This window comes from Canis lupus, chromosome X, assembly GCF_048164855.1.
Source record: "Canis lupus baileyi chromosome X, mCanLup2.hap1, whole genome shotgun sequence".
NCBI classification, from domain to species: Eukaryota; Metazoa; Chordata; class Mammalia; order Carnivora; family Canidae; genus Canis; species Canis lupus.
Window position 1 is genome coordinate 33546115 of NC_132876.1, and position 10923 is coordinate 33557037.

Here is a 10923-nt window from a genome sequence, read left to right on the forward strand (position 1 = left end):
CTCTCTGTAACTATCATAAATAAATAAAAAAATTAAAAAAAAATTAAAAAAAAAAAGAATCAGATGCTTAACTGACTGAGCCACCCAGGTGCTGCATGTTTCTATGTGTATTTTTGATTAATCTGATTAAGTCAAAATGCTCAGGCTAGTTTGTGTGTATGTTTGTGCATGTACAAAGTCTCAGTCTCTCCTTTTTTAAAAAAAGATTTTATTTATTTGAGGGAGAGATTGAGATATATAGAGAGAGTACAAGTGGGGTGGAGGGCAGAGGGAGAGGGAGAAGTGAGCTCCCTGCTGAGCAGGGAGCCTGAAACAGTGTTCGATACCAGGATCCTGAGATCATGACCTGGGCTGAAGGCAGATGCCCAGCCGACTGAGTCACCCAGGTGCCCCAAAATCTCAGTCTCTTAATTAATTTTTGAATTATTTTTTCTGATTATAAAATTAATATATGTACGTTGTACCAGATTCAAGTGCTACAGAAATACCTAAACTGAAAAGTGAGTCTTCCATAGCCTCCACTGTCAATAGGAAACAGTTTATTTCTCTAATTTGTCTTCCTTATATGCAGATACCAACAATGAATATGTGATTAAACTAAAGATAGCATTTTACAGTGTATTTTTTCATTTAATATAGCATGCACATCTTTCTCCATGATGGTACTGATGAATCTGTGTCATTAAAATATACATATATTGCATTTTATTGTGTGCATATACCATAATTTAAATATCTTATTGATGAATGTTTGGGATGCTATCAACCTTTTAGCTATTGCAAAAAAACATGAACAATACTGTAGTGAATATCCTTGTATACTCATCTTTGTGCTCTAATGGGATTCAGTAAAATAATTTCCTAGAAGCCAAAAGACTATATTCAAAGGTTATGAACATTTATAATTTTAAGAAATGCTGCTAAATTTCATAGCAGTTTTTAACTTGAAGGCAGTTTCTCCAGAAGGTGAAGCATGTTGGCAGAGATGACTTTTCCTCCAGGTGATTTAGAGGTCCATGTGGACTTTATTATGTCCTGTCTTTTTGGAAGGTCCATTTTGGAGAAATGCTGATATAAAATTATATTTTAAACTTTGTCTATTATGCTTAGCAAAATTTAATGAGAAATGCACTACCCATGTTGGAAAACCTATGTATATGATATTGCATTGTTTGATGCAAATACTTTTTTTTTTCTTTTAGTCTTCTCTTCCAATAGCTAGCATTTGGCTTATTTCCATTTCAGCAATAGGATTATGAATTATGATTATGGCAATTCTCCATTTCCATTAAAGGTAATGAACTCACTCATGGGTACATTTTATAAAATATGTTCATAATGATGCTGCCACATAAGCCTGAAAGAGTGTAATTATCTTATATCTCTGTTGTGTGTGATATGTTTCTGTTCAAGATATACTCACATGGCACAGTTTACATCTCAGAACTATGATTTCTGTTTAAAATTAGCCCTCATACACAAAATGCATGTTATCGTATTCATGATATAATATGCTCATGATTTATGCTAAGATTTTTATACTTGCAAATATACAATATTTATGTGGAGTACAAATGTATTTGCAACCCAATGTACAATGAATGATACCTGCCACTCTCTCATTACATTTTTTTTTCTTTTCCTGTTACCATACTAGCAATTTTAACACTTTCCTTGTCACTGTAAACTGCCAAGATTAGCATTCTACTTGGAATCAACAAGGTCAGGGGGCGCCTGGGTGTCTTTGTTGGTTGAGCCTCTGGCTCAGGTCACAATTCCAGGGTACTGGGATGGAGCCTTGAGTCTGCTCAGCGGAGAGCCTGCTTCTTCCTCTCCTTCCTGCTTGTGCTCTCTGTCGCTGTCTCTGTCTCTTTCAAATAAAAATAAAATAAAATCTTAAAAAAATCAACAAGGCCAGCCTTATCCTATTACAGCCTAAGAATGGCTTCATCTTCAAGACTAGCTGTCATCTCTCTCTGTCTCTCATGAATAAATAAATAAAATCTTAGAAAAAGGGGATCCCTGGGTGGCTCAGTGGTTTAGCGCTTGCCAGAAGGGCCACGCCCAGGGTGTGATCCTGGAGTTCCAGGATTGAGTCCCACATGGGGCTCCCTGCATGGAGCCTGCTTCTCCCTCTGCCTGTGTCTTTGCCTCTCTCTCTGTCTCTCATGAATAAATAAATAAAATCTTAAAAAAAAGACTAGCTGTCATGGGATAGCATAGGCATTGCTTTAATCAAAATTATAACACTTTAGGGGTATCTGGGTGGCTCAGTCAGTTAAATGTCTGTCTGGCTCAGGTCATGATCCTGGGGTCCTGGGATTGAGCCCGGCTTCGGTAGGTATCAGGCTCTTTGCTCATTAGGGAGCCTGCTACTCCCTCTCCCTCTGTTCCCTGTCCCCCCCACCCCCGCCCCGCTTGGCTTTGTAAATAAATGAAATCTTAAAAAATTATAGCATTTTATTCTTTCATATCTGCCCATTGCAATAATAGAAATGCTGCACAAGAGTATAAGAAAATATCTACATTTTGCTTGATTTGTTTATCACTTCTCCCAGCATTTTGACATAATGTAGCAGGACAATAAATTCAGAGAGCATTTGCTAGAAAATAGCATTTCCCAGTATGTTTTTTTGTCTTAACTGTTGTTACTTTGAGTTTTCCTAAAGAAGACTAAAGTTGTGTTCAGACTCCCTTGATTTCTTTTTTATTGTCCCTACATAAAAAAACTATTTTTATTGCTTACCATAGAAATGGATGCTCATTATAAGACAAAACAAAAAATTACCATATATAACAGATAGTGGAAGTAGGTTTCAATGCAGTCCTCTAGGGGCAATCTGGAGTTAAGTGTGTATTTTTTGTATGCTAATCCCAATATCTATGCTATCTTAACCATTCATATAAAATACATATGTATACATGGCTTCTTATGCCTTGTTCTTCCTTTTTAACTTATTTTTTAAAGAAAGGAATGATTTTAAACATAGAATAGGAAGTAAAATAATGAATGCTTGGGTACTCAGGATCTATCTTCATTAAATCTTTTTTTTTTAAGATTTATTTATCCATTTTAGTGAGAGAGGGAGAGAGAGCAAGAGCAAGCCGGGGGAGAGGCAGGGGGAGAAGGAGAGAGAGAGAGAGAGAGAGAGAGAGAGAGAGAGAAGAGAGAGAGAAGCAGACTCCCCACTGGGGGAGCCCCAGAAGGGGCTTGATCATGACCTGAGCTGAAATCAAGAGCTGGACACTTAACCGACTGAACCACCCAGGCATCCCTCTTCATTAAATCTTAATATTATGTTTTAATATTTAAAAAAAGATTTAGAAAATATTCAGAGTTCAGATACTCTGTATATTCTTCCTTGATCTCATTTTCCTTTCTTTCCATAGATAACTGATGTCACAAATTTTGTGTTTATTATTTAGGTATCCATAAACATTAAGTAGTTTTGTCTTCTGGGCTTTTTTGAACTTCATGTGAATTATGTCATTATATATATATATATATATATATCTGCAGCTCACATCTTTTCATTTAGCTTAGATTCAATTATCAACTACTTTTCCTTGCTTTTTCCTCTCCCCATTCCACCTCTGCTCTCCAACCTTTGGGTGGATTAATAAAGCCTTCTATGTTCCCTTTATTTCTTCTGCTGGTTAAGAAGCTATATATTGTGTTTTTCTCTGTTTATCCCTTAAATATACTTCTTCTAATAAAATCAACACGTTATTCACTGGTCCTGTCACTTTGATTACCACCACAAGGATCTTTGCACACTTTATTCATTTAATATTTCCCCTATATTGTTATTTGAACTGTTCTCTGCACATGCAAAGACTCCCCCACCATCAACATCCTATAGCAGAGTGGCACATTTGTTAGGATTGATGAACCTGCATTGACACATTATAGTCATCCAGTTGCTAGTTTACATTAGGGTTCACCCTAGGTGTTGTATACCCTATGGGTTTTGACAAATGTATAATGACATGTACCCACCCTTATAGTATCACAATAGTTTTACTACCCTTAAAATCCTCTGTGCTCTGTCTCTTCCTCCCATCCTTTTCCGTAACCTCTGGCAATCTGTGATCTTTTTGCTGTCTCCATAGTTTTGTTTTTACAAATGTCACATAGTTAGAAACATACACTATGAAAAAAAAAAAGGAACATACACTATGTAGCCTTTTCAGATTAACTTCCTTCACTTAGTAATCCAAGTTTCTTTGGTGTCTTTTTATGGCTTGATAGCTCATTTTTATTTTTATTTTTTTTTTTTTTACTTTCATTTTTTTTTTATTGGTGTTCAATTTACTAACATACAGAATAACACCCAGTGCCCGTCACCCATTCACTCCCACCCCCCGCCCTCCTCCCCTTCTACCGCCCCTAGTTCGTTTCCCAGAGTTAGCAGTCTTTACGTTCTGTCTCCCTTTCTGATATTTCCCACACATTTCTTCTCCCTTCCCTTATTTTCCCTTTCACTATTATTTATATTCCCCAAATGAATGAGAACATATAATGTTTGTCCTTCTCCGACTGACTTACTTCACTCAGCATAATACCCTCCAGTTCCATCCACGTTGAAGCAAATGGTGGGTATTTGTCATTTCTAATAGCTGGATAGCTCATTTTTAAAAAGTGGTGAATAATATTCCATTTCTGGATATATTACTGTCGAGTTATCCATTCACGCAGGGAAGGATATTATGATTGCTTACACGTTTTGGCAATTATTATTTTTTAAAGGATTTTATTTATTTACTTGAGAGAGAGGGAGAGTGAGAGAGAGTGAGCATGAGCAAGGGAGAGGCAGAGGGAGAGGGAAAAGCAGACTCCCCACTGAGCAGGGAGCCCCATTGCAGGACTTGATTCCAGGACCCTGAGATCATGACCTGAGTTGAAGACAGACATTTAACCTACTAAGCCACCAGGTGCCTCACGTTTTGGCAATTATGAACCAAAGTACTATAAACATCCGTGTGCAGGTTTTTGTGTGGGCCTAAGTTTTCAGCTCATTTGGGTGAATATCAAAGAGCACAACTATTCTTTTGTATGGTATGAATATGTTTAGTCTTGTAAGACCGTCAAACTGTTTTCCAAAGTGGCTGTAGCATTTTACATTCATATCAGCAATGAATGAGAGTTCCTGTTGCTCCACATTCTTGCCAGCATTTGGTATTGTCAGTATTTTGGATTTTGGTCATTCTAATAGGTGTGTAGTGGAATCTCGTTGTTTTAATTTGCAATTCCCTAATGATGAATGATATTGAACATCTCTTCATATGATTACTTGCATATATATGGTGTATCTTTCTCCATTCCTTTACTTCAACCTATATGTGTCTTTATATTTAAAGTGAATTTCTTGTAGATAGCATATAGTCGGGTCTTTTTTTAAAGATTTTATTTATTTATTTATTTATTTATTTATTAGAGAGAGAGTGTGTGTGTGTGTGTGTGCATGAGTGGGGGGAGGGGCAGAGGGAGAAGCAGACACCTCGCCTAGCAGGGAGCCAGGTGCAGGGCTGGATCCCAGGACCCTGGGACCATGACCTGAGCCAAAGGCAGATGCTCAGCCAACTGAGCCACCCAGGTGTCCCATTTGGGTTTTATTTTTTATCCCCTTTGACGATCTCCACCTTTTAATTGGTATATTTAGATCACTGATCTTTAAAGTGCAGTTGAACTAACATTTACCGTATTTGTTAATGCTTTCTGTTTCTTACTCTTTTTCTTGTTCCCATTTTTGTCTTCTATTCTTTTTATGCCTTGTTGGTTTTATTGGAGAATATTACATGATTCTGGTTTCTTAGCATTTCAGTTTTATGTCTTTTTACAAACATTTTAAAAAGATTTTTATTTTTTAAGTTATCTCCACACCTAATGTGGGGCTCAAACTCACAACCTCCAGATCAAGAGTCGCATGTTCTACCAACTGAGCCAGCCAGGCAGCCCTCAGTTATATTTTTTATATATTTTTAGTGGTTACCCTAGAGTTTGCAGTATACACTTACAACTAATCCAAGTCTACTTTCAAATAATGCCATACCACTTCAAAGGTAGTGTGAGTACCTTCTAATAAGATTTAGTTTTTTTAGCTGTTTTGTCCCACCTTTGCTTTTTAGTTTTAGAAGTTTCTATTGGGGCACCTGGGTGGCTTAGTCAGTTAAGTGTCCAACTCTTGATTTCAGCTCAGTTCATGATCTCAGGGTTTTGGGATCCAAGCCCCAAGCTAGCCCTTAGCCCCCAAGCTAGCTCCATGTTGAGCTGGAGCCTGCTTAAGATTCTCTCTCTCTCTCTCTCTCTACCCCACCACCCCCACTCTCCCTCTAAAAAGAAATATTTCTATTGAGATATCAAGATCAGAGATTCTTTCTTCAGCTGTGTCCAATCTACTAATAAACCCATGAAAGACATCTGTTACTTCTGCTACAATGTTTTTATCCTTAGCATTTTGTTTTGGCTCTTAGTTTTCATCTCTCTGCTTACATTATCTGCCTGTTTTTGCATGTTGTCTACTTTGCCATTGGGCCCCTTATCATAATCATACTTGTCATAGTTGCCTTAATCATAGTTGTTTTAGATTCCTGATCTGTTCAGTCCAACCTGCCTGCCATATCTGAGTCTGGCTCTGATGCTTACTCTGTCTTCATATTGTGGGGTTTTTATTTTGTTTTGTTTTGCCACTTGGTATGCCTTGTAATTTTCTGCTTAAAGCTGGATATGATGTATTGATTAAAAGGATCTCTGGTAAATATGCCTTTAGAGGTGTGATGGCAAGGTATGGGGAAAGGGGAAGTATTCTGTGGAACTATGATTGGGTCTCAGGCTTTAAATGAGCCTATGCCTCTGGGCTGTGAACTTCACAAGTGCTTATGTTTTATTTACCCTTAAGTGGTATAGGATGTCTAGAGTGGGCTGGAGTTCGGTTTTCCCCTTTCCCAGAGTTGGTTAGGTTCTGATGACTCCAGTAGGTTAGGCATTGGTGAAATAGTTTAGAGAGCAGGCCTTGTTAAGAACAGAATCCTCTGGTATGTTTCAAAATGGTTACTTTTTCTCTCCTCCTGATGGAAGTGTGAGGGATTTTCCTCAGATATTCACTGTGAGAACCTTCTAGAGCTTCTGGAGATAAAACTTACCAAAGTGTAGGGGTTCCCCTATGACTGGAACCCCTGGAGTTTTAAACACTTAGACGTGCCTACACTTGAGCCTCCAACAATTTGCCAGTTGTAGTACAGGTTTTCCTATGCTGGTACTGGTTCCCATGGAGGTTTCTGCTTATGGGTTCCTGCTCCTGTTTAACTAAAGATAAAAATTATCCAAATACCAAGAATATCCTTAGGAAAAGTGTATAGAATCATTGCAGTTAGGCAGTAATTTTTCTGTTTTGTATGTCTGGAAGCAGAATGGCCTTCGGCAAATTTTTGAAACTAGCATGTGGCCTCATCTCCTCCCATGAGATGCCTTTTGGTCCAGTGGCCAAATACTCTTATGCTGTCATGTAGCTTTCTTAAAAGTTCTGCATGATCCCAAGCTCACCCATACTCTTTAGGAAGTCCTATCTGTGTCAAGTATTCATTTTCACTCATCTTCCTTCATGTTCAAAAGAAGCTAATTTCTATTGATGATAGCTAATACACTATTTCTCTTTTACTTCCTAAAAATGCAGTGACTTAAAGCAAAGTAAGGAATCCCTAAAGAGTCTTGGAGGTTGGTTTCCAGGGAGAATTTTTAAAAGCAAGGGACCTTTCTGGTGACCCAGAAAGTATTCCATATCAAATGATTATCTCCTCTCCAGGATGGCCTAATCTGCAAGATTTTACTCCTAATGAGGGACTGATGTTGAAGTCATCATGTTCATCTGCTGGCCAGTGGCACCCTCTCTTAATGGACTTTTCATTTCCATGGTTATTCCTTGAATTTTTTTAAAGATTTTATTTATTTATTCATGAGACACACACACACACACACACACACACACACACACACACACACAGAGGCAGAGACACAGGCAGAGGGAGAAGCAAGCTCCACGCAGGGAGCCTGATGCAGGACTCAATCCCGGGTCTCCAGGATCAGGCCCTGTGCTGAAGGCAGTGCTAAATCACTGAGCCACTGGGGCTGCCCTTATTCCTTGAATAAAGGCTATTGATGAACTAGAGGGTTTTTATATATTCAAGGGTACTTCTTGTTATTCTTGTTATTCTTTAAAGCTTATATATGTATATATTAATTTCTACACTCAATGTGGGGCTCAAACTCACGACCCTGAGATCAAGAGCCACATCCTCTTTTGACTGAGCCAGCCAGGTTGCCTGTGTCTTGTTATTTATTTATTTAAAAGATTTTATTTATTTGTTTGAGAGAGAGCATGAGTGAGAGAGAGACAGAGAGAGCATGAGCAGGGGGGAGGGAGAGGGAGAAGCAGACTTCCTGCTGAGCAGGGAGCCTGACATGGGGCTCTATCTTAAGACTCCACTTAACTGACTGAGCTACCCAGGTGCCCCTGTTATTCCTTAAATAGTAGTGATTTATTTCCACCTTGAAATCCAATGAAACTTATTATGGCACTTATTTCATATTGTAGTGATTTGTGTATGTGTTTCTTTCCCACTGGTAAATGGGAGAAGTGACGTGTTGTTTAGCTCAACTTCCTTCTAGCACTAAGCACAGTCTGAGCCCTGTATACATTTGTTTTTAAGTAGCCTCCACCCCTAACATGGGCTTGAATTTATAAGTCTGGGATCAAGAGTCACATGCTCTACTGACTGGGCCAGCCAGGTACTCCTCCATACATTTTGTCACATATTTTTGATTGATGAAAAATAAAGATCAAATAATTAAGCACTCTATATTTCTGTTCATGCTGACATCACCTATTATTTTGACTTCATTTTACAAACCACAAAATGAAAATCAAAGGAGTAAGTGTTCTTTTTTCTACAAGCATGGATACAAGCAACATGAGAAAAGGTTGCCTACCATGAGACACAGATACAGGATTTTTCTACCACTTGTATCACTTGTTAGATCTTTCAGTTGACCTAAAAATTTTAAGCTCTGGAAACAGTGTCAAAAATCTCAGACTATACTATACCACTGACCTCTTAGAGGCAGGATAAAACTATACACAGCTAATCTTGAAGGAATCTCAGAAACCTGTTTGGAAACTGACATACTGGGTTCTCAATGTTCAGAGATCTGTCTTCCCTTATATTTAAGAAGAATAAGATTTAAAATAGTTAATAATATCCATTAGCATAAACAGAAAAATGGTAGGTCTTGCCTTGGATTTTGATTTACTTTTGAATTTTCTAATAATTCAAGTGATTTTCTGACCATTCAAGACTCAATATTAGTAAAAATACTCCATTTTCATAATTTTTTATTTATTTTATTTTAAAATGTATTTACTTATTTTATTTATTTTAAAATTTATTTATTCATGAGAGGCACAGAGAGAGAGGCAGAGACACAGGCAGAGGGAGAAGCAGGCTCCTTGTGGGGAGCCCGATGTGGGACTTGATTCTGGGACTCTAGGACCACGTCCTGAGCCAAAGGCAGATGCTCAACCACTGAGCCATCCAAGCGTCCCTTATTTATTTTAAAAATATGGAATGTTTCACAAATTTGCATCTCATCCTTGTGCAGGGGCCATGCTAATCTTCTCTATGTCATTCCGGTTTTAGTATATGTGCTGCAGAAGCGAGCACCATAACTCTTTATTTTAAATGGCATTTGATTATGATCCTGTTTTGTTCAACTGGGCATAGCATTGCTCTGTTTTGCAGTGTAGTAATTAAGGAAGCTAGCTTATCTTATTTCTTGAAATTTAAATTGAAATTCTTTCTATTCCTAGTCAGATGGTGTTATTAAACTGAATCTCATGCTAATTTATTGTAAATAATGTAATATATCTTTGAGACTTTTAGATACTATGTATTTGTATATATTACAGCTGAGGAAAAAAATGTTCCAGTACCTTTATTTAATTTTGTCTCATGAGTACAAGGTATTTTGTTTTAGTGAATTATGGATATTTCTTTTCTAATTTTTTTTTCTTTTCTAATTCTAATTATCTTCTTAGTCTTATTAGTTTACCATGCTGGTTTCCTAGTAACTATTAAAATAAAAGCTTATAATCCTTTTCTATAAGATTGTCTACCACTCTTTCATTCCATCCCCACATGTTATATTTTGGTTATAGTAGACCTGGACCATTGGTGGTAGGATTCAAATAAGAAGTCAGTTACATACAGGAACAGATGAGTAAAATGTCTTTCCTTAACTGAGTAAATAAAGCTATAGTTTATTGGCTAAATGTCATTACAAACATTTTCAAATTAGTTTTTGTCAGATCTAGAGGTATAACTAATACCTCCATTTCAGGGCTATAACTGTGAAAGCTTTGTGAACCTTTAGAGAAATTAAAAAAATTTTTCAATTCTAAAGTGAGAGCCTAATGAAGGACAATTTGCAAAGTAAGGCATGGACAATTTAGGAGATAGTCATCTATTCTTGGCAGTGCCCTTGTAAATGGCCTGAAATTTTAGTGCTCAAAGTGAAGGGGACACTTTAGACATTTATGTTGAATTGGCTAAGGACCTCTTTTTAAAAATTTAAATGAAAAAATAAAAAATAAAAATGTAAACGATCAAAAGAGTGACTTGTAGTGATACCAATCATTATTGGTCATTATGATGTTCTGAACTTATTCCAAATATAGCCATCTGTCCTCCCATACTGCCTGCGGTTCCTCATTTAGATTCTCTTGGACAAGGGATTATGAGTGAAGAGATGAGGCAGGTGTGGTTGCCTTGGCTGGGCTGATTACTTCATTTCTGGATTCCTGAAATAGCTTTCTAATAGATTTCCTTGCATTCAGTCTTCTTCTTTAGTCAGTCTTCACTACTACTTCT

General features: G+C 37.3%; 1 non-coding gene across 1 annotated transcript; it reads right to left on the reverse strand.

The window, feature by feature from the left end:
* Nucleotides 1-9610: 9610 nt before the first annotated feature.
* Nucleotides 9611-9717, reverse strand: LOC140628850 (U6 spliceosomal RNA). The gene has a single exon (XR_012026785.1). It is a non-coding gene; the product is annotated as a U6 spliceosomal RNA (small nuclear RNA).
* Nucleotides 9718-10923: the final 1206 nt, after the last annotated feature.